Genomic DNA, 24,678 nt, shown 5'->3' on the forward strand with positions numbered 1-24,678 from the left:
TAAACAACCTGAGAAAACACAGTTTGTCTGTGTTGGTTCTTTCAGTTCGGCTTGAACCTCAGTCTTTTTGGCTGCAAGCTACAGCTAATAACATTATGGCATTTTCAGGGTAGAAAAACTCTTAAATCCTCACCCCCAGATTTTACTTGGTCTATTTTTTAAGTGACTTTTAACCTTTAAAAGGTTTTCCAGTTTGGATCATTACACTCTCATAGTTTAATCCTGCTTACACACAGGGAAACAGCTCTACATGTTGGTTTCAGCAGCTGGTTAAGTAATCACAGGGTGAATTTTATCGATCAGATATATGATGTGCAGCGTGTCCTGTGGGGAGTCTTATCATTCATGTTAATGGGGTGTGTTTGTTCCCGCTGCTCGTCTCCATCCAAGAAACTCCGGAAATATCAGGTTAGTGAGATGAAAAGTGGCAGAGCTGCGTCTGACCCAGGACATGCTGAAACGCTCACAGAATGTAAATATGATGTGACAGCGACGTGAAACCGTGCAGTTCATACAAACCAGACCTGTCACACCACAAACATTACAATGTTGTACTAAACCAAAGGGAGACTTAAAGTCTTTAAATCTAGTTTCAGTTTTACTTCAGTTATAACTTTAGTTCAGACAGACAAACCTTTATTTTGTTTTATTCCCTCTTTTGTTTTTGTTTTTTGCAACAAAGAAGAAGATCATGCCAACAGATGGGCCAGCTGAATGACTGCGCAGAGACAAGAAGACTCACAAAACAAATCCAGATTCATACATATCGTCCTAAAAAATGTCAGAAAAACTACAGAGACAAAAAAGAAGAAACAACAACAAGAAATGAAACTAACAACCAGAAACTAACAATACAGAAAACCCTTACAGAGGCAAAAAAGAGTGAAAAACGAAAGATAAAAATGAATACAGAGACCTAAAAAAATGCACAGAGATAAAAATCCACCCCAAAGTAACAAAACTAAACCCAAAGACACAAATAAATGACACAAAGACACGAAAAACAGACACAAAGACACAAATAATAGACACAATGACACAAATAACAGACACAAAGACACGAAAAACAGCCACAAAGACACAACAAACAGCCACAAAGACACAAATAATAGACCCAAAGACAAGTGTAAAGAGACTAAAACAACTACACAGTGCAAAATACAACAAAGAAACAAAAAGACACAACCATATCACCGTTCTTAAAGCACTCCCACATCGACTCGCCCAGTTTTTTTTTTAGCTACACAGACACATCTCACCGTCTGCATTTAATCTCAGCAACTATGAAGGGTTCAAAGAAGAACAACAGCATTTAAAGTCTATATGAGAGAAGTGTATGTAAAATTCGACCTTAGGGGTAATTTTAAGTGAAGTTTATTCAAAAGGGAGCAGGAAGGTCACATTAAAGGTGATAAAATATTGAAGTGACCTCCTTTCCCCCTGTTGAAACTGCGAATTTTCCGGGTTATAATTCCATTTGGCAGATCTGATTACAACCTGGACAGTTTCCACTCGAATAATAATAAAAATAAAAAAGAAATCCACCAAAGATGGACCCAGCGAGTCAAAGCTGCCGCCGCCGCAGTCGCTCTGATTGAATTCCAGCATTTTCTTTCCCCTCCAGAGAAGCCAAAGTTTGATCTTTACTAATTGATATATCCCGGCTGTGCACATGAATCTCAGAAAGCTCATACCTTGGGCCAATTTAGCTGTTCCACTGGCTGAGTTTTAATTGAGTCCACATTAAAATTTACTTATAAAATAATAATGGGCTCCCATGCAAATGAGCCCGTCCCGATATTGCCGCGGCTGCATTTGCATATCCACAAGCAGTCTGGGAGTTCAGAAATCAATATAGATGATTAATAATATATGGGCTACAGGAATAATTAAATTCATTTGATGCAAGGACTCAGTCAGCCTTGGCAAACCAAAGGTGCAATTTTGCCACAATCCAATTTAATACAAGTTGCCTGGATTGCCGTTTCAATTACAAGGATTGAAATAATAATAATGTGTGTTAAAGAAAAATTACACTTTCAAATATATGTTATTTCATTTCATTTTGCTGGGCTGAATCCCTCTTTCTTCCCACATTAACATACTGCACCAAATTGCTAAATTAAACTGCTCTTTAATTTATTGCGGAGGCATTAAAACGTACAGCTCCAACAGGCGCGTCTCCAACGTGTTGACACAGTTTAAGGATGTGATAAGTCAAAGCTGGACGCGCGAAGCTGCAAACTGTTTCAACGTTTATTAAAGTGCAGTGAAAAAAAACTGTTAAAATCCAGCTGTTCTTCGATGGAAGAGACATTAATCTCTGAGATAAGACTAAAAAAACAGATGTTAATTATTTGAGCTGAATCCCAAACTAACTTTACTGAGTACAGGCGCTGTTATAAAACAAATTCCGTCGCTAAGATGTTCAGGCGCTCACAGAGGTGAGCTTAAAGTCACACCACCTGACAGGAAGCACTGACAGCTACACTCTGAGGGTAACCATCCACTGTGGTGCATCAAACAGGAAGTACTTACCGTCAAGGACCTTTCTGACTGAGATACCAGAGGAGAAAACAGACTTTAAAACAGTTAAATGCTAATGGAGTTACTTTATTGTTACTTTACTAATCATTACTTGCACGAAAGAAAGCGTGACATAAACAGTTTGACAGGCACATATTCAACCAGCAACCTCCAGGATTAAAAAGCAAAGAGCCACCCACAACCTGCAGTTTCTCCAGTGTCCACCAGAGGCTCCAGCAGTGGGTCGGCCATTTTTTTTATGGCAAGCAACAGTGGGAAAGCTGTTTTGGTATGTTTAGCTCCTTCATACCAGCTGTACAGGTGGTACATTTATTTTCTAACTGACCTGTTTAATTTTATTCAGGCTTAAAGTTTGACTGAGAGGCAGATGTAGCTGCTAGCCGTCTGCTAGGCTTCACCTGAACTCACCTCTGGACCGTGTTTGTGCCGTTGGAGCTCTTTGGAGCATTTTTAATGCTGTCAGGTTAGTCGTACTAACAGATCGTCCAAGAAGTTCCAGTTTTGATGAGTGAAATTCTTGGATTTGGATGTTACTTCACACCAATTAGTAGGTTTGTGTGTATGAGACACATAACTTAGCTCTCTTCTTTAAATTTGGTCATTTTGGCTCCAAAGTCAGCACAGTGGCGACCAAAGCAGTGCAGTTGAGGCTTCACAGACATATAAATTGCAGTGTGCGGGTGATAAAATGTTCCAGGGGTCTTTGAATGGATTCTTGAGGAGGTTGTTGGTATACTTGATGAAGTTTTGGGATCCTGAAGCAGGTTCTGGAGGTTCTTACTTTACAGCAGAAATAAACATGTTTACAGCCTGATACAAACAATTTAAAAAGTTTGCCAAGACTTTGGGGTTTCTGTTGATAATTATGCAAGAATAAATATTTTTGAAGGTGCTGCTGTAGTAACCTAAACAGTTTTGGCAGCAAACGGGGACCAAAATGTTTTCCCTAAACATAAAATTACATTTAGTTTAGAGTTTATTTTCAAGGAGGCCTGTGCATAAAACTGACTCTAACTCTAATCTTCAGCCACATTGGAGGCAAAACTACAAAAAACTGTGTCACTGTCCATAAATCTAGGAACCTGAGAGTACACACCATGTGGAATACTTTCAGAATAAAACAGGAAGTGAAGAATAACCAAAGCCCAGAACAGAGAGTCCAAATCTTTGGGCTCTGGTTTCCAGCTGTACGCCTCAGCTGGCCGTCTGTTCGGACACAGCAGCTCTGACCTTTACATCAAACCACCAAGGCGCCGCTCGTGTTTCCCACCTGCTTCCTGTCACACCTCCAAACGAGCACCTCAGACTCCACCTGAGAGTCACGTGACGTCTTCCTTCGTTGACATTCAGCCGGTGTTCCTCTGGAGTTCGGGGAGTCTTGGACTGAGGCTGAGATGAGATTATGGGCATTACGTTCTAGACATCCTGCGTCATCGCCGTCTCTGCCAAGGCGATGTCAACAATGCCCAGAATCCACTGCTGCCCATAATGAATGCACTCCAATATGTAATGACTGAGTAATCACATTATTTGCACCCTCGACTTTATTCTGACGAAGCGGCCACCTGCATCTGTGCTCCGGTGGTAATTGCCAGGCCGGGGCGGCGAGCGCGAGCATTTGCATCCTGCACTGGGGAGTCGCATTGCAAATGATTATGCTGAATTGTTTTTGCAACAGGAATGTCCAATCCAATAAAGTTAATGATCTTGAAAGACATGGAGGGAAAGGAGGAGGAGGGAGGAAACAGAATCGATTAAAATGCAGATGTTCGCCATCCGACGGAAGCTGCGACGGTGGCGATGTGTCGATGTAATTAAACCCCACTTTTTGTCAATTTTTTTTTTACTTGCAGGAACTGCTTCAGCTTCTCGTTGGGCTTCACATTCATCACTTTCTGCTCGCTCAAAGCAAATAAAATGCTGCGAGTTTTTCCTCGCCTGATGAGAAGCATCATTATCCAGCACTTTGCAGCCTATTAGCTGTAATTTCCTTATCAATCTTAATTTTAAAACATCCAGTTAATCACAGTCGTAACCTTACGCAGAGACGTTTCCATCTTTCTGCAAAATTCATGTTGATTTTATTTAAAAACACAGAGTCGGAGATTTACAGTCATGACAAGTGTCTGTGGGGGGAAAGGGAGATTATTAAAGGTCCACAGATTAAATGATAAAATCCTGAAGATCAAAACAAAGCAGCTTATCCACATGAATTGTGGGAAATGTAGTAGTTGTTATATCAGTGCAGCCAGTGTTGAAATCACAGATGTGTGACAGCTGCTGTAAAACTGTTGGATTTTCAGGTAAACCACAGAGCAGGTGGGTGCTTCGCCAAAGAGGCTGTGAGCACACTAACAGCAGCTAAAATTAAATAATTTTAGTCACAGGGAGGCAAAATCTGGCGAGTTTGCACACCCAGAAACTCACCTGTTGTCACGATGGAGACCAGCGGTCACAGCTCTGGTCATGGCGAACGCCTGGTAGTGGACTGCTCTGTAAAATGATGAGTGAGGTCTTTCAGGATCCGACTCGCCGTTTATCTCTTCATCTCTCTCTCTTTCACCCAGGCCTAACTGAGTCTCCACCTGTGGGTGGAGCTGCCCTTTGCCACTGTTGCATCTGTTTTCCTCACGGAGTCAAGCAGTCTCTGTGGAAACAAGAACTTACCTGTTACTCACATGCCCACCCACCGGTTACCCCTCCTCAGCCTGAAGCCCTGCAGACCCCTCCTGAGCACTCCAGATGTTCCAGCACACTTAGTCACCTGCCGATCAATCATTCCATACATAGTGTAAATAAATCTTTGAAAACCTTTTTCTGCATCCAGAAACTGCATGAGAGGTCTCAGCTGCTCTCCTGACCTGACACATCCTCTTCGGTCTCAGTGTCTTCCACGATGAAGGATGCCGTTTGGTGTTTGTAGCTGTAAATCCAGCTCTCATCTCCACTTTGTTGGAGACCCTTCCAGGCTCGGACACGGCACCGGGCACAGAGAGCCTTCCCATGTCACAAGTTGAGATTGTCTGTGATGAAGATCCACTGTCTGCTCACTTTTCAAAACATTGTTTTGGAGATTGTCTCCTTGGAGCGGTACTCCTGACTGTAATCCTGTTTTAACACAAGTTTGAAAGGTTTTGTTTCTGTCAAGTCCAATCTGCTACAGATCAAAGAGGTGGTGCATCGTCACCTTCATGTGCCGACGGGCAGATATCGCTCTTCAACCGGTCAGGAAATACAGATTTTCCAAGACAGTGTTGGGGGCTCGCCGACCTAAACAAGCATGAATGAAAACAAACACAGCTACACATAAAAGTCTACTTTAAAACATAAGCTACAGAAACACCTGTTTTTCTCTCATTTGAAGATGATGATGGATCAGTGTTACGGATCATTTCAAACGCCACAAGCCTTCACAGTCAGTCACATGGGTTGGCGTCAGCAGGGTCAGCGATACGCAGAGATGCAAACATGAAACCAGAGCAGGACGACTTGAATGCATTAATGGGGAAATACTCTGATCTCTTTGAGAGCGTCCATCAGCACAATCAGAGGTTAAAGATGGCCATAATGATGAAGGACAGAGTGCCAGCACCTTTAATTTAATGAGTTATTAAATCTGATTAATACATTAAATATCAGCAAGTTTGGTTTTCGTGTGCTCTCTTGCTTCCAGCTGACGCCACGCAGGTAGCTGCTCAACAAAATCACAAAGTGATCTGCACGCCGTGTTTTCCTCTTCATCATCACGTATTCATGCATGCAGATCCACTAAAGACGAGCAAATAGAAACCAAACCTTTCAAACACATGAGCAAAAATCTGAAAAACGTATGTTTGGATCACATCATGTCTTTGAGGTGGAGTTGTGCTGATTTTTCAAAATAAATGCTCCTGTTGTATTAGAGGGGGACTCTTCATATTTTAACCCAAACGTCCATGTTTTCCTGAACATAATTAAATGTTTCTGGTGCAGAAACTAAACCAAACAGCTTAAAGCAAACAGTGGCCTTTATGTTCACACCACCATCATCGCCTCATCTGCCTCCTTATGAATGCCCTTTAAAACAAACTGAAGCATCACTTCCAAATTTATCATCCAGTTACTCAGCGTTATCATTTTATTGTTTGTTAGAAGTAAAAAGCGTTCCCTAAAATTTAATTAAGTTAATTTACGATTACAAATCGTTATCGAATACCAGACAAAACAAACTTGGGCCAAACACTCAAGGGGGGTTTAAGGATTTGAAGTGAAACACTACATTTGTAAAATATTTGTATGATTTACATGTTTACTGCGCTCCGAGCAGAGAATTCAGGAAGTATTATACGACGTATTTATTGGTTTGAATATGAGGTTTGTAGAAAAAACAGAATAAGAGAGCTCGGGTGTATTCATGGAAAAAATAAGCTGCTCAATCCTTCAAGCAATAAAACCAGCGTAGTGTTATTAAGTGCCGAATATTCCATGAAACTGGGCTCAGTTTGTATAAAACACATTCTGCATAGAGTGTACTTTTTTTCTCACATGTAATTAGCCGGCCTGTGTGATTACCAGGTAAAACAAATTATGTGTTTTGTTGGCAGCAGATAAATCTGCTCTCAACTCGCCGTAATGACCCGTGTAATTTTTAAGCAGCGCCTACATCGTGGCTCTTTTAACACGTATCATTAGTGGGGTTGTATATTAGATATACATTCTGTGGCTTAATTTGGTCTCCCAGGAGCACTTGTAATGATGCAGCTGCTGGCTACAGGACACCTTTAATTTATTTATTTTAAATGTTGAGAGTAATTGAGTTCTTGAGAGATGTGAGGAGAGCCTGCTGCTGCTGCTGGTGGGGTTTCTTCTGAAAAATGCATTAATTCCACACCGCAATCTGTTGCGAAAATTAATATGAAGGGAAGCATGTAATGTGGAGGGATGAGGAGGAAAATATATAAAAAGCAGGCAGGACTTTCTCGTCTAAACTCTTCAGAGAGGAAGCCACGGCTCCGGTGGAGTTATTTATCTCCCTCTGAAGGGTTATTTATTACAGACAATCAAAACGGCTCCTGCGCCCTCGCAGCATTGCAGCAGCTGCAGGTGATGATAGAAATCATTTGTTCCACACATCTCATAACGCCCTCCGCCAGACGTCTAAACGGGTCCTCGGCAACTAAACGGTCAGTAATGAAGAAGATGCAAGCAGGTGGAGGAGAGTGTTATGATGCTGATGATGTCAGGGGACACATCATCACGTTTTCACCCGTAAAGATTGAATCTTGTCACATGTAAAGAATAGGGAAGAATAGGGAATAAATGACTTTATGCACAAAATAAACATAATGGGCCCAACATGGAGCCCTGGGGAACTCCACAGGCCTCTGAACTTTAAATTAAATTAGTCTACATATGTTAAATCAACCTTTTCCTCATTGTCTAGTGTTCCAGTGGTGGATGTTCATATTTAACCACGCCCAAAGTTTCAAATTAATTCATCTCGCCCCATACCCAGCTTATCCTCAGTGTATGCACAAATAATCTCTGTGAGTCAAAAGCTGCAGATTGCTCCAAGCACTCAGATTCACACAATTTTTTCTACTCTTGGATCTGTATGATGTTATAGAGAGGAGATATCCATAAGCTAATCAGAAGAAAGTTGGTGAATAGAATCTAGGTAATGAGATGAGGAAATGAAACTAAATCCAAAGCACAAGAAACAAAGGACTACCAAAAGAAAGCAGGAAATAACAAATAGGAAGAAACAAAGGGACACTAGAGTATGATAGAAGATCAAGGAAATATGGTATCATTTGTTTGAGAAGTTTTTTGAGAAGTTTTTAAGTTTTATTCAGTAATCGTATTAAAACTTGTTTACATTTCTTAAAGAAACTGCTAACTTTCTCAGTTAGCAGTTAAGCTAACATTAGCCTAAAGAAAATGTATTCTAGTCACAGACATCAGAGCAATCAGCAAGATGTTCTATTCAAGCAGGGATTGTTTGGTTTTGGGAATCAAATCTGAACCGGAGATGTCGTTCTCATGGCTAATGTAGCTAACGTTAGCTCGCTCCCAAATCCCAGTCTAACCGAAAGCTAACTCTTGTAGTGTGACCCTTGTCGTGTCTAAATTCATGGGCTGCATCCTCCTGAGGACCCGGCCCACGTAGACCGCGAAGGCCGGGTCCTCAGAAGGTCGGGCACGCCGGAAGTAAACGGCTGTGAAATTGGACGGTCTAGCCTTCTGATTAGCATCACCGCTGTCTCGGTGGAGTTTAATAAACTCAGCTGTCTGCTCCTTGCTATCTAAAATATAACAGGACACTGGTGTAAATTCTCGACCATCTCACACTTTTGTTTAATCAGTTTTCTGTTTGACGTTTATTCAGCTGTGTGAAAACCAAGGAGGAACCCACCCGGGGGATTAATAATGTTTTATTTTATCTAATCGAATCTAATAACTTTAATCTCAGCCAAACCGATTTACTCACGAACAAATAAAACACTGAAAAAAGCCAAACAATAATATTTTTAGGTTATCTAAGTGAATTATATATTACGTTTAACCTGAGTAGTGAAAGGCCACGGTGATCTGAAAATGATGTGCCGGGAGTTGTGCCGTTCTCTGCAGCTCTAGTGACCCTCTGAAAACGTTGAAGCACTTTCGCAAATATGCGATATCTTGATAAACCGATAAACCGAACAGATATTTGAAGTTTACACACCCATATTCTCGCCTGAAAATATGTTAAAAGTTTATTTTGTGACCCAGAAAGATTAATAAGAGTAATTTTGAAACTTAGTAGTGGCCGCCATTGCCGGAAACTGGAGTTTGGCTGGGCCGCGCTATGAATTCTGGGATATGGTAGGCCACGAAGGACACACCCGACCCATCCTTCAGATTCGGGGAAAAGGAGGAGGTATTTGTCGGCTGCATTCGGAGGAGTCTACGAATTTGGACAGCCTTCGGCGCGTAGTTGTGATGTAATCGGTCTACAAATGCGTCCTCATTTGTAGACCGATTACGTCATCTGGCTGGCTAACTGTAATGTTTCTCTTTCCTCACATTATTATTCCTTTTTTTATGTGACATCATGCACACAAATAATAACTTACAGATCAAGACAATTTTATGAACATCCATGAGACTGTTGATGTAAGATGCATGCGAGTGTTACATTTAAAGATTCAGCGGCATCATCATGCAGTTGCTTGAATATCCAGTTGGTTAGTTTATTGGATACCTATACATTTTTGAGTGAAATGTCAGTTTTTGAGTTAAAAGGTTAAAACTCGTTGCCTGAAAGTCAAAAGCACTTTCACGGATGTTCAGACATCTCTCAGCATCACGTCGAGCCACAGTCGGCGCCGTCCACCATCACATCACGCCCTGACCTGCAGCGACGCAGGCTGTTTCAGGGCCGACGCCGCTCCACGCTGCCGACCGACCGCAGTGTGAGCAGGAGGAGGAAAAGGAAGGAGGAGTGAACTATAAGATGCTTCCTGCTTCTCTCTCTGCCTGGTTGTTGGCTGGTCGGGCTCCTCAGGGACCGGGCTTTGGACGGAGGCCCAGATCAATGTGACCTAAATTCAAATGCGAATTAGAGACTGTCAGTAGGAGAGGACACTCTGTAAATGAGCTCAGACAGTGCGAGGTCCCGGAGGATGTGGGAACCGGGGCCCCATGTCCGTTGGAGATCTTTAATGAGTTCCAAATGGATATCCAGGACCTGAGCCCCGGCTCCACGCCCTTCCTGCAGGCCTGCAGCCAAGCTGACGGCTTGGGGAGAAGAGTGCTGCGTGGGGCCTGGCAGCCTGGGAACCTGCCGAGGAAACGGTGCAACCACAATGATTAAAATTCTTCTGCAACATTTGTGAGATCTGCAGCTCTAAAAGGGAAAGACTCGTGCTGGAGTTTGAATCCATCTGACTGCAGCGCTCTCAGCTAAATACAGTGTCTTCATGTTGATGCACAAACATCTCATCTGCACAGGGTGGAAAAGCGCTGAATGTGAGGGCTGGACTTTTATTACTGAAAATCTGAAACTGGCTTCTGTTTGTTTTATTCATCTTAAGAATAATGATCGAAGACCTGCCCGGCAAGCTGAACATTCAAAATAAAAGTTCCAAATAAACAGATTGTGGCTGGAGAGAGAAATTTAAAAACAAAAAACAGTTAAATAAATCAGCTTGAGAGTGGTGTAAAAGTGCTGTAAAAACAGAAGTAATGACCTGGATGATAAATCCTTCAGCTACTACGACTCAGATAGCTTCAACTGTCAACAACAGCACCTGAACTCACCTGTATGTTCCTGCCAGGCTCCTGTAGGTCAGGAGGTTCAGCTGCCAGTCAGTTTGTTTTTCAACTGGTGTAGGCTGTGATGGGTGCTTCAGCTCCTTCTAGTAGGTCCCAGTTTAGACTGCTCTTGTTTATCTCTGCTTACTGTAGTTTTGATTAGTGTTGGGTCACCTTTGTTTATGTCTTTCCTGAGTAGTGATAGCTGAAGGTTCAGCCTCCTGTTCTATAATGTGGTTCTGTGAGGACTTTAAGATATGACGAGACCTGATTGTTTAGGCCTTTAAGCCTTGTTTGACCTTGAAAAGTTTCAAAATAAAAGTTTTGCCCAAGTTGGATTTAATGTTTAATGTAATAGAGAAGAGTGAAGCGTTATTAACTGAAAGAAGAGTAAGAACATAATGAAACAAATTCAGCTTTGGGACCATTACTGACTGCAGTGAGTGAGATTTGTTTCCTTTTTCTTTAAAATTAAAAATTAAAATTAAATCAGACAAAAAAAAACCCCTAAAAACTAAAGAAGCTGCCTCCCCCTGAGCCTGGCTCTGCTGGAGGTCTCTTCTTGGTAAAATGGAGTTCTTCCTCCCCACTGTCAACACGTTTTTGCTCATAGGTGGACCGCTTGATTGTTTGGGGTTCTCTCTGATATTGTAGGGTATATAAAACGGCTGTTGTTGAGAAACAGCAACTCATCAATAATGGAGCACTGAGATTTATCACTTCATTGCACTTTGCAGACTCCAGTTGGTCATTTCAAGATTCAACCACTGCTTTATTTTTGTGTTTATGAGTTTATTTTTGTTTGTTTCTATGTGCATTAGTAGCGCATGCACCCACTGCTGAGTGTAGTGCTGTTTGTGCAGGACACTGTTGCAAAAAAGCAGATTTTGAATCTCGGGTCAAAAATGTGCCGCAGATAAACTAAGATGGTTAGAGGTGAAGTTTCAGATTAGTCCACCATTTATCAGATATATATATTTGCAAAAAGTATAACTGTTCTATCAGATTAAAATTAAATCCAGACATTTGACCAGGATGCCTCCTGGGTGAGGTCTTTCAGGCATGTTATGCTGGGAGGAGGCCAGTTCCCAGGACTACACTGGGAATGCCTCGTTGTCCCAGAAGAAAAGCTGGAGGGGGTCTCTGCTTCTCCCGCAACTCTTCCAGAGATGGATGCATGCAAATGAGATTCATGTGTAAAACACATGATAACATCTGAGTTTGGATGGTAGAAGTATTGAATCTGTTCAGGTGCTTCACTGACTGAAGCCGAGTGTAGCAGGTAAGTACAAGTGACAGTGTTAGTAATGAACGTGGTTCATGTCTGCCCTCCACACTGAAGGGCTCAGATCTGAGTTCCCTCACGCTGAGCGGCGATCGGTGACCTTTCTCCATCAAACCTAGCCGCGTGAAGCCTTCTCCTCTGGCTTGGACCTCCGAGACTCAGCTGGAGGAGGCGCCGAGGTCAACGCCGCCACAAAAACCCAACACGCTGCTGTTCAGCCTCCCCGCCTCGCCCCCTCTGTGTTTCCCCTCCCCCTGTGGAGCTGCAGTACAGCGGGGTGAGGCTGCAGTAATTAGCATGCTGATTCTGCATGTAATCAGATCACCCTGGATGCTCGCCGGCCGGCTTCTATACATCAGGCCGAGCCGGGCGAGCATCGGCGTGGGACTGCAGCCGCGTCTGATTGTCTTCAACGCAGCATATGCTAATTGTTGATTGTCTCCAATATTATATGCTAATTGTCAGGAATTAGCATAATTCATTAACATTTGGGCCCTAATTACACAATGAAAAAAGAGTGAAAAACACTCAGCTGTGCTCAGACTGCCTAATGTGTGATGCGATTAATGCCGCGTTCATTTGCATCCAGAGAAGGAGCCTGAAATATTAAAAGTGTTATTCAGAGAAAAGCGTGATTAGTCCCTAATCAAATGTTGTTTCTGCTGTTTTAAAAGGTGCTGCAGAGTTGGCCCTCAGGTGAGAGGAAGCAGCGTTTCTTCCTCGACATGCAAAATGCGAGTAATTAGCCGGCTTCTTTTCGTCTGCGGTTTAGAGAAACAAATGGACGAGGACGCTCTTCAGCGTTTGATTCTCTTTGATGTCTGCAGTTTATCTAATGAGACGCTCAAACAAAAAGAAACAACCAAACTGCTTTGATTTCATCAGAGTTTTAGTCATTCGACGCCTCACTTCATTTAGCAGCCGGCGGCGGCGGCTGGAGCAGCAATCTGAGCATCCGTCAGCAGCGAGCAGAAAGTATAAATACTGCTGTGGAGAAAGAGCTGAGACATGAACAGCCGAGGAGTTAAAGGAAGGCAGAAGCTGTAAACCATCAGTCAACCTTTATTTATACAGCAGCTTCCACACAGGTGACAGAAATAAACAATTTCAAATAATAAAGATAGAATAAAATATGAAATAAACTTTAAAAAGCTTCTAAGAAGAGGTTCAGTGTAATTCAGAAAAATATTTAAATAAGGCATATTAAAAAGATAAAACATCATAGAAAAAAGAATTTGACTTATGTACTGTAATAATAAATAATATAATATAAAATATACCCAAAATAAAGTAAATACAATAAATACAATAAAATACAATAATACTGCATAAAGTACATAAAAAATCCAAATGTTATAGGAAAATATTTTCATTAGTACACCAAGATTATTTGAACAAAAATGAGAGCAATGAACAAATATCTTGCTAGATTACATGCATGAAAAAGATAAATGATCACCATAATAAATCACATTTAAATCAGTGTGTCAATAAAATCACGAGTAACAAATTTAATCCTAACATTTAATTAAACAAATATAATAAATACTGGTTGATAAAACTGAGCGAACATTAAGCCATAATACAATTTAAACAGGTGAGTTATAAAAACAGTCTCACCTGTACATGAAGGTTTAAATTATCTATCCGGTTGTTCAGTCTGACGTCACTAGCCGTGTCTGGGTCTAAACTCCGCTGCAGGTCCATATATCAAACGATCACTATGGGATTACTGAGAGTTGAAAAACTGTCTAAAGTCTTTCATCTTTAATAAAATGATCAGCGTTCTGCTCTACCAGGTGTAACAATTGAGTTTAACATCCAGGCATCCATGAAAACGGAATTTATGACATTTAACGGAGTTAGAAGTTAGCAGGGAGTTAGCTCGCTAGCTTCCATCTAAATACAATATAGCATGTCCTGACTGCGGGGTTTTGGAAACAAATTAAAACGTACAGCTCTGCTATCACTTCCAGCATAAATGAAGACAGAAAACTAAACAGCAGTGACGTTTGTAGGGTTACTGAAGTTGGGCTAGCTGGTATATAATGATGTGCTACGTGACCGCTAGCGACACAGCTATGTTAGCATAATATAAACAAGCTAACTTTTTTTCCACTCGATAAAAGTTAATGTGAGTGTTCTCGGTGGTCAGGAACAAATGTAATCGCATGGCAGGATGCTGTAAAAGGACCAAACTTCAGCCAGGAGAACAACTGAGATAATCCATCCACAATACGAGGTTAGTCATTCATATACTGCTGCATGGGCTGGGCTGTAGTTACATCGTAAGGTTTTAAAAACTGAGCTTAAATAAATGATTAGCGGTAATAAAAGCCGAGGGAGGTCAACAGTGGTCGCTGACTGTTTTAGGAGCTTTTTGAGATCAAATAGAAGAAAATACATAACATTAAACATGTTAACAACACAAAAGCCATATTAAACGCAGACTACTTTAGACCCGGAAGTAGGATTCGTCGCGTCATCACTGAACAACCGGATAGAGACCAGTTTGTGTATCAGGCTGTAAACATGTTTATTTCTGCTGGAGCCTCTGGTGGACGTTAGAGGAACTGCAGGAGCTGCATGCTCCTCTCTTTGGTTTATTTATTGTTTTTTTCATGGGTTCATGTTGACATGAATGGCTGATTTCGCCTGTTGCTTGTTTGTTTCTGGGACTTTTGAAGACTCTGAAAAAGAGAAGAGAGCGAAAGGTCGTCCCTGTGTGTGGATTTTTCTGCCTTTTCTTTCATGTTTCGGTCGCTCTACCTTCGACCTCGGTGTGCCAGCTCATGACGATCTCCAGGACTCGGCGAATGACACATGATGGATGCCAGTCTGTCAGCCGGCAGGGCGAAACCTCGAGTTCAGGTTTCTCTTGTTAAACAGCAGCAGGTCCAGGCGGGGGCCGGGACCCCTCCGCCTCCACCCCCACCCACTGCATGTGAACATGGAGGGCGGGGTTAACTCGGAGGTAATTGAAGCGGGGCTTTTTGTAAGGATCTGCTTCCAATCCACAGGAGAGAGGGGAAAGAGGGGAAGAATGAGAGTTTTAATGAATGGAGGCCGTCATTAAAATGATAACTATTTCCTCCGAGATCACTTCCAATTTAAATGAGGGGGGAAAAGAGAAAAGACGTAATTGAAAGATCTTTTTTTTCCTCCTCCTTCTGCCATTCAAACTGTAAATTTGGATCTCGGGGAGAAGAGGGGAGGCTGTTTGTAGCTATAGCTCACTAGTTCCAATTACTGCTCTTTGTGCTGCTCTTAAAGCCATCAGGGAGCGCCGAGACTCGTATGTTTTAAGCCCTCGGCCAAAAACAGACGAGCAGCCCTGTTTTCTTTGGATCCGCGGCGGTCAAAGGGAACAGATCAGATAGTTTGGAAATGGATTGAAACCGACGTGAGGAATGACTTAATTGATAAACAATGGGGCTGACAGGTTTTATTTTTTGTTTAGTTTTTTAAAGAAGCTGGCCCGTGTTATCCGAACAGCTGCACATACAGTCATATCTCAGGTCCTGACAGCTATTCATCCTCCACCACGATGGCTGTAGATGTGGGTGGAGGAATAACGAGGAAACGCTGATTTTTATCAGCCGCGGGTCACGGGATCACTTCTTCTTGGACATATTTTAGTTTTGTTGGAGAGCTGAAGTTTAAACTTTGTCCTCGGATGTAAAATGCACACAGATACACACTGAGATGGATGGGTGAATGAGCTAAAAAAGCAGCATGGCGTCATCCAACTCACAGGGCCAGTCCTACGCAGGACAGCCAAACCCTGGAAGCTCCTCCCATTTGTTGGGCCACCCATCCGCACAGCTAAGAGCCGACTTCTTCTAAAATCCTCCGTGTAGCTACATGAGTGTGAGTTTCTGTCCTCATATGGAGTCTGTTGTGCTGGGAGCCGCTCGTTTGGTGATTTTTAAGCTAATGTTAGCTAGTGTTGATGCTAGCACTCTGGAGCACAAACGTCATATAATTTGCTTTTAGATTCATCACAAGTCCTTCACGTAGAAATCAGTTCGCAGGCTGCTTGGGACAACTGGGACAAAAGTGTTAACTGAATGTGGGGGTGGTGGGTTAATGGGTTTATTCTGTGCCCAGCATACATTAAACCTACATCACTTCTAACAGCCTCCAGGGGGCGACTCCTCTACAGACAAAAGGCCTCAAACTATCAGAATGGTTGTGAAGGAATGAACAAAAAAGTGGAAAATCTTGGGGGACAAATAAACCACAGCAAAGTCCAAGCATTTTATTTTTTTTCTATTTTTTCTGCATATAAAACACCAGGGCACAACCACAAAGTAATCAACGCATAATTGCACAAGTAGGACACTTACGTAGGTCACATTGTGGCTCTGCAACGATTCCTGCTGAAATCTGAATCAGACCTGAGAGTCAGAAAGGTCCAGAAAGCAGGTCATGATTAGGGCACGGCTGCCATATGGACGTGCAGTGTCATATGGGCCCCATAATACCCGCCGCATTGGTCACCTCGCAACTCGGAGTGCATTTAAAAGGAATTTGTTGGCAGTTTTTAACACAGCATAGATGAAAATTTGATGTGGAAATCTCCTGAAGTTATGACATTGCTTCATAGTGTACTGGTTAACACATCTGCTTGGCAAGTCAAAGGTTGCTGGTCCAATTCCAGCTGTTGTGTCTTGATGTTATGACGGTTCAAAAAGGCTGAAAAACTAACTCCAATAATGTGCAGGGCTTCATTAAAGCTACTAAAATTATTGCATGAAATAATTTCGGTGGGTAATCTGAGAGGGTGTGTGAGTTTTTTTAAGATGACTTTAAATGTTTCAAATTGGGAAAGTGTCTTCAATTAGAATATCTACAATTTTAACTATATGTACTACAAAAATGTGAACTTTTATTTTTCCCTCTAAATCTAAAAAAAGAGTTTTTCTCTAAATATTGCCTTCAAACCACTGAACCCTAATATTTTGTTTAACCTTCAGAGGCTTCATTATGCTGTACATACACAAAAAAACAAAGCGTACAATCCAAGCCTATTCAAATGGCGGCCCGTGGGCCACAAGCAGCCCAGAAGCAACCTGCGAGTGGCCCTGCCTGTGGTCCTGGCAGAAACACAGTGAACACACAAAAAATTAATTAATTAATTAATTTAAAAAATAAAGAATTGAAATAGTGTAGACTATGAATGCAACACTCCTAGTAGCCTAGCAATATTTAACCCACAATGCACCGTGATGTAAACATATTAAACAATCATCGTAATATATGATGCGACAACAGCATGTCTTTCTCAAAAGCGTAAAATTGACAATGAAAATCGTCGGTTTAACCCTGCCTGGACTGACAAATACTTATTCATTTTACTGCCAAATCCAAATGCCAAACCTATGTGCTTAATTTGCAGTGAGTGTGTTGCGGTACTTACGAAGGCACCACAATGACAACCAGACTTCCTACACAAACTTTCCAGAGCGATCTCAAAAGTACAGTTTAATTGCGAGTTTAATTGCATCTTACAACCAGAGTTGTACTACCATGGTGAGGGTCCTGTACAGCCCTAGAGAGAGCTGCAGCAGCTTCCCTTCGTGTTTGCCTGATATCGGCGAAGAAGAAAAGGCCTCACACAGATTCTGAAACAGTAAAATACTGCATGCTGGCCGAGGTGGATGCCGTGACAAGTGACGAAAAAAATTAAAGTGAGTGTGACATCTGCTCTTAAAAACGTAACCCTGTCAGACAGTTCAAATATTCATAGAGTTGAAGTTCTGGCATCAGACGAGTTTGAAATGCTGTTAGATGACCTGAAGAAAACTGATGTAATGTCCATAGCAGGAGACAAGTTCACAGACAGAACTGATAATGCACAGTTGATTTCCGGTTTGAAAATCTGGCCCAACTAAGTTTTTAGTTGAATAGCCATGGTATAATCTGTTGAATTTAAGACTTCCATATCAGTTTCTAATGCTTCTGACTGCAGACATGCTTACTCCACACCTATAAAATCATGCACATTTGAACAATTATATTTACTTCACAGCACCCCCCCCCCCCCCCCCAATAAAGGGCAAGCCAACCCTATATTCTGTTGTCCACCTCGCTGCTAAGGTTTCAGCTGATGGCTAACATCCTGAACTGCTGTTGAATTAGTTGTAGTTCTCATATCCCCATGTTCCGTCAACTGTAGGTCGAGTAGTAAAAAATGGCTTTGTGCATACATATGTGGCTTGAGGTTGTAGAGGGAGGTCTGCTGGCAGAATAATATTTGACAAAAATATATTCTAAGAGATTTTCAGGATCAAGATAAATGCTGGAGGCGGTGAGGTAAATTAAAAAAAAAAAGTCCACCGGTTTTCAGATTTTCTGGGCTCGCCCTTTAATTATTTCACATTGGCAAATGATTGCTGAGGAAATAATGAACATTTTTGGCACAGAAGTCAATTGCTCTTTTGTCACATTATACCTGGGCACAGTTCCAGACTAACTCCGGATAAAAATCTGTTTAAAACACTTTTGGCTGAGGTAACCATCAGAGTGAAATGGCTGCAGCCAAACAAAGGATGACTGCACTGTAGCCACAAACCCAGCTTTACCTTCAGAGTGTATGAAAACACTCCTTTCTGTTTAATGAAGCCATATGAAGCTCCTCTTTCTTTGTTTTGTTGCTTTCTCCTGTTCCAGTGGTGGCTGTTCATATTACAAATTATCAACATTTGAAATAATGAGGTCACATATGTAGAAATAACAGCTTTGAGCAAACCTTTTTTTTCTCAATATGGATCTAATGATGTCAGAGAGGGCAAGGCTCCACCCACTGTCCGTTTGTGAGGGGCAGCTAATAAAAAAAAAAACCTTTGAGTGGGAGGAGCTAACAGAGACTGTGTCAGACAGAGGATGAACTTTAGTGCCGCACCGAGGCAGAATATGAGATAAAGAAGAATTATTTTAACCTGTGAATCACCCAAAGCTGCTGTAGTCGAGCCCAGTAATGATAATTATAATATGAAGGTAAATATTTACATGTTCCAGCACAAGCTCGTTCTGTGGCTCTTTTCTCAGTGGCTGGGCTCTCCGTTAGAGATGTGATGAGGAGCTCGGTCATTAGAGAGGAGCTTGGAGTAGAGCCGTGGTTTGGAAATCTGGCTATGATGCCTCCTGGGTGAATCCTAGGCAAGGCGTTTCGGGCATGGCCTACCGGGAGGCGGCCCCGGGGTAGACCCAGGACTCGCTGGAGTCCCTCAGCTGGCTTGGGAACTCCTCAGTACCCCCAGATAAACTTAAAAGCTGGTCAGGGTGAGGGAAGTCTAGCCTTCACTGCTCAGACTGCACCCATAACCCAATCCTGAATATTGATGAAGGTAAATTAAGCTTTAAAGACCCAACCGTTTATGTCTTATAACATGTCTTTACAGGTTTTTACTTTCCCCAATCCACAAATTATTATTATATATTTTTTAACTGGAGCTACGTCTGGCTCAACAAACAGTCCTGGTCTCTATGGTCTGGATTTAATCTCCTTGGACAAAGCCAGTTTACACGCAGACTACCGTGTACGTTATTTAAGTACACGTTCCAGCTTAGTTTTAGTCGAGGTTCAGAATAAATTCTTGGTTTTGTTGGTCGTAAACACACTGAAGCTCGGAGGAGTGGGGTTTTTTTCATGCAGAGTTCATGAGTGTGCTAATTGAAAGCCATTATGGGCCACATTATCATACCGTCACCCTGCAGGGACGCAGTGCTCGCTCTGCAGTCTGAACCAAACTCTGAAATCTGCAGCAAGTCCAGAATCACTGTTTACAGCATGTTCAAACAGCTGTCAGAGAGAAACCAGTTACACTACATTACATCTGACACGCTGAGGCCAACAAACACACAGAAATATTGCATAAGGCAATATTTACTGAAAAACACAGGACGTCCAAGACGTGGAATGATGCAAGCGCCTGTGAGAGCGAGCATCTTCATTTTTCTCAATATTCCTCACACAATCGAGGGCTGGGGCGCCAGCATGTTTATCAAAGAAATGACTGATCATAATATCAGCCTTATTGGTCTCAACAGAAATGCCACAACCATCTTGCAGATTACTCCTTGATGAGGAAAATGCAATTAAAACGTCAAGTGCGTTTTATTAGATTCTACCCACCCTGCAGGGTTTTAGCAGCCCCGGGAGTCCCCGGATGCTCGGGCGATGGATGGCATATATAGTGCTGCGAGCAACATTAGCAGAGCCATGCCAAAATAACAGCCGCTTGCTCCCCGATGAGCCGCCTCTCATCACCATACAATGCTGAATGCGTACATGCAGGAGGGCTGCGCTCTGCGCAGGCTTGTAGGGCGCCTCGTATAGACACGTACTCTTCAGCATCGTTTCAAGAAGGATGTTGATGCTAAAAGTCAAAGAACAGCGAGGGTCCGTAGTCTTCTCAAAGTCTGAAAAGTTTCTAGGACCAATGACACTGCGGTGGAAGACTTCTGAGAAATAGAAGGAACATTTCAATGTGAAAGTTAAGGTTGAAAGTTAAGGTTTATGTTTTTATTAAGGATGTTCTAAAATTGTGATGAAAGGCTTTAAAACAGGTAAATTATCTTTGTTTGTTCTTGTCTACAGACCAACATTTCCACTGCAGTCACAGAAAGAAAGTGGTCCTCCTTGGTTTGTTATCTAGAAGAACATGTTTCACGTGTGTTGCAAACACTTCTATGTTGTAGTGGAGCTGTTTGGTGTGGGGGATTACAACAGTATAGATTTTCTGGATTCATTTGACGGCCGTGCTACAAGAAGTTATTTGCTTGAGGCAGCAGGCTTCAGCAAATGTGAGTTGGGAGCAAAGTTGGACAACTCCAAGGTGGGTTCTGCTACATGTTCCACTCCCACCTTCTTCACAACCAGTTTAGCTGCATTACAAGCAAGTTTCTCCTGATTTATCAGGTTGTTGTTGATTAAACCTGATTTACCTGCATACTTTTACCAGTATTTATTAACACCTGAATTAGTGTTGACTTTTCATGCTCTGCTGCATTAGTTATTTCTTTTATAATTACAAATGAAGAGAAGGAAAGAAACTTACTCTATTTCAGCAGCGCTTTCACCTTTTTTTTCTGTTATATATTGAAACTAAAGTGAAATTTGGTTTCACTTTAGTTTTTAAATGGGGATGTTATTAACCAGCAGTAATTACCAAGATAGTGCTGTAGCTAAAATCTGACAAAATGAAGACGCAGCTTAACAACACCAACACAATGACTTCATGCTCTCTTCCTTGTATCTGCAGGTTTCGTTTAAATTATCTGTGTCGCTGTTAATAAGCAAGCAAATCACAAAACAAACCTGTTTTTTTGCATATACGTCCATATAACTGTCCTTTCCACCTGCCAGGGATGGATTTAGAGACATTTTCTTAGCGTGGCAGGGAAATCAAATCGGGTGGCAACATCAAAGCCATTTTTTTTACACATATACAGGTGATACATTCTGTAATATGTACTATATATGGTTAAAATAAATCAAATGCACATTTCATATAAATGTTGCCTTTCACTTAAACATTTCAGTTACATGAAAAAACATGTGAATTTTGATTTTATGTACTGTATAGTCTATATATTCTCAATAAGCATGTAGCCCACTAAATATAAAATCCAGAAAGCTTCACAGCATGAGGTGGAACAGTTAGATTTGTATTTCATTCATTCAGTTTCACTCTTTTTATTAGAAATAATCACATTGTTACATAAATGTAAACAAAATGTCATAAAACTGCAATGTCAGTTGCTACTGACAACAAGAAACAAAGCCAGTTTGATGCTATGGGCTGAACCCTTTTTTTTTAAGTGGAGGGGGGGGGGGGGGGGGGGGGGGGGGTAATATATTTTGTTTAGAATTTATATTCAGTGTTCATTGTAGCCAGGCTCAAAGAGTTAATGTGGTATTAGGGGGTGGCCAGGGATTATTTTATGGAGGCACATGGCACCCCACCCCACCACAGTAGATCCACCCATGCCACCTGCATGTAGAAACCTCTGGAAGAAAGATCAGTGTTTCCAGATGCTTCAGAATAAACAATCATTGAAACGACTGCATATGAAATCCAGAGAACATCAAAGAGTTTAAAATGTCTGTGACTCAAAGTGAGTGTTGGTGGCCTACAGAACGTCTGTGGTTCACAAATGGACAGCAGTGGTTCTCCGTTTATAGGAGCATGTGACACGGCGGTATTAGCAAAGATAGATGTGGTTAAACGCAGATGGTTTCACATGCAAAACCTCACTGATGAGAACATTGTAGAATATTTAGGGTCTTTATTACATTGTGGTACAGTATACTGGTGTTACAGTCTAAGTCAATTGAACACATGCATCAGGAAACAAAATAATTTTTAAATATTGTACTAAACTCAAAAAAACTTTGTTATCCAGAGGAAAAAAGTTTCAGGTGTAACTGTATGCTGCAACAGCATCTTAGGATTTCATCTTAGGTTTTCACACTATTGATATGCTAATGTCTGTTTGAGCTAGCAGCTAGCTGTTACGTGAACATAGAGTCTCCATAAATGTTTTTTCAAAAATGAGAATGTCCCCAAATTTTGCCCTTCATCAGTAAGAACATCATAGTGCAAAATGGAAACAGATGCACAGACATATGTTTTTTCACTTATTTTAAATACCAGTTTGATTATTGCCGTACTCTACCTGGCAACTCAGATATGGACAAAAAACTTTCATAAAAATCCTCACAAGCTTATCTTTATCCTCCTAATTCAGGGGTGTCGAACTCCAGGGCGGTGTCCTGCAGGTTTTAGATGTGTCCTTGATCCAACACAGCTGATTTAAAAGGCTAAATTACCTCCTCAAGTCTTACGTGAACTGAACAGAAACTTGATGCGTGACCCATCTGAGCTTGTTAAAAACACAAACCGACCTTTCAGCAGAGCCAGTCGGTTTTCTCACCTTTATCGGCCTGGGTGATGTTCACTGACATGACTGTTTCTACACCTTTTTGAGACCGTCTCAGGTGAAGTTTACAGGACAAACTTTATTGCTTATTTTCTGCCGAAGACCAGATTAAGACTGTGTTTCTGTTTTCTTTTGCTCATTTGAGCAACTCACAGTTGATGAGTTCATTTCTTGGAGAGAAGGAATTTTCCCTGAATCAGTAACGGGCATCTTCATCATCCACCTAAACCACACATTAGCCTTTACGTGAACGTTACCTGTGCTCTTAAGGTAGAAACTCTGTCTGTGTTTTAATGAAGAGGATTTTCCCCCCCAAGTTTTTAAAAGCAGACACAGTGAAATATCATTTGTAATGTTTATGTCAGGCTTAATTTTACATTAATTACTGGATTTGGGTGGATGCGGCGTCATGACCTTTAAGCAGGAGTTTGTTTGGTTACACTTGATAAGATAACGCTGACAGTGGAGCGGGGGAAAAACACAAATAAAAAAAAGAAGAGGGAAAGTAGATCTTTTTAATGTATTTAACAATCGGTCTCTGGTGGACTCATTAGGATGACCAGTTTGACTTATTTTACAGCCACTGGTAATTAGTATCTGCAGGAATTATAGCTATAATCAGCCAAGTTTTCCCTTTGACTTTCTCTCCGTTAGCCATTAACTTTGTGTTATTCTTGCTCCAGGAAGGCGGTCAAATGTGTAAAAAGACAGCAGCCGTAAAACTAATAAAACTGTAGGGTTCCTTCTGGGGAACGTTAATACTTCCAGTGATATGATAATTCTTTTTACTTCAAAGCAGCCATTAAAAAAAGGACAATTTTCACTGCCTCGCTCTGTCTTGATGGAGCCGTGAAGGCCTTGTTGGGTGTGACGGGTATTTGGGGCAGCGGAGCCGACTCGTGTTCGCTCTGCGGGGCTTTAATGTCCCGGATAAATAATCGACGACACGAGACGGGGAGTCTCTTTGGAGGGAAAAACAAATATTTTCAATTGTTTATTAGAGAAAACAATTTTAGTGATCTTCATCAGGGCGTTATGTGTTCTTAGGCCTGTTTGTACCTGTTATTATTAATCTGCCTCGACCCAAACAGCCTTCCCATCAGTGTCTGTTTGTGAAGGGGTTCATAAATACGTGTGACTCGACACAGGTCAGCAGGACATCTGTTAGTAAAACCTATCTGCGTCTCTTTAAGCACTAAACCATTAAACATCCTGCCGTTCAGGTCCCCAAGCAGTCACCTTAAGCTTATTTAAAGGTGATTTTTTTTATTTTCTCAGAGATGCACGGTTCTGTCAGCAGGATGAGATTTGGACAACAATTCAAAATTCATACAAGAAAAGAATCATGGAAAGATATTTAAGATTGTTGGTGATTTAGTTTGGAGAGCTGGAGATGCTCATGGACAGCTCAGAGTCAGAGAGGCTGACATGGTTCAGATATGTGCAGAGGAGGGCGGGTGGATATACTGGGAAAAGGATGCTGGTTGCATGGATGTAGTGAAGGAGGACATGCGGATGAGCTAACGTCAGGCTACATACTTAAACCTCACCACTGCCAAACTCCTGTGCTCACCGTTAATGAGGGTGAAAGTCCTCGACAGCTTCTGTCGTGTATTTGTTGA

General features: G+C 41.6%; 1 long non-coding RNA gene across 1 annotated transcript; it reads left to right on the forward strand.

Moving 5' to 3' along the window:
- The first annotated feature begins 2,789 nt into the window (after nucleotides 1-2,789).
- On the forward strand, nucleotides 2,790-5,361 carry LOC113028861 (uncharacterized). Its single transcript, XR_003273286.1, has 3 exons — nucleotides 2,790-2,815; nucleotides 2,891-3,010; nucleotides 5,115-5,361. It is a non-coding gene; the product is annotated as an uncharacterized LOC113028861 (long non-coding RNA).
- The last annotated feature ends 19,317 nt before the right edge of the window (nucleotides 5,362-24,678 follow it).

The sequence above is a fragment of the Astatotilapia calliptera genome, chromosome 2 (assembly GCF_900246225.1).
Source record: "Astatotilapia calliptera chromosome 2, fAstCal1.2, whole genome shotgun sequence".
Taxonomy (NCBI): domain Eukaryota; kingdom Metazoa; phylum Chordata; class Actinopteri; order Cichliformes; family Cichlidae; genus Astatotilapia; species Astatotilapia calliptera.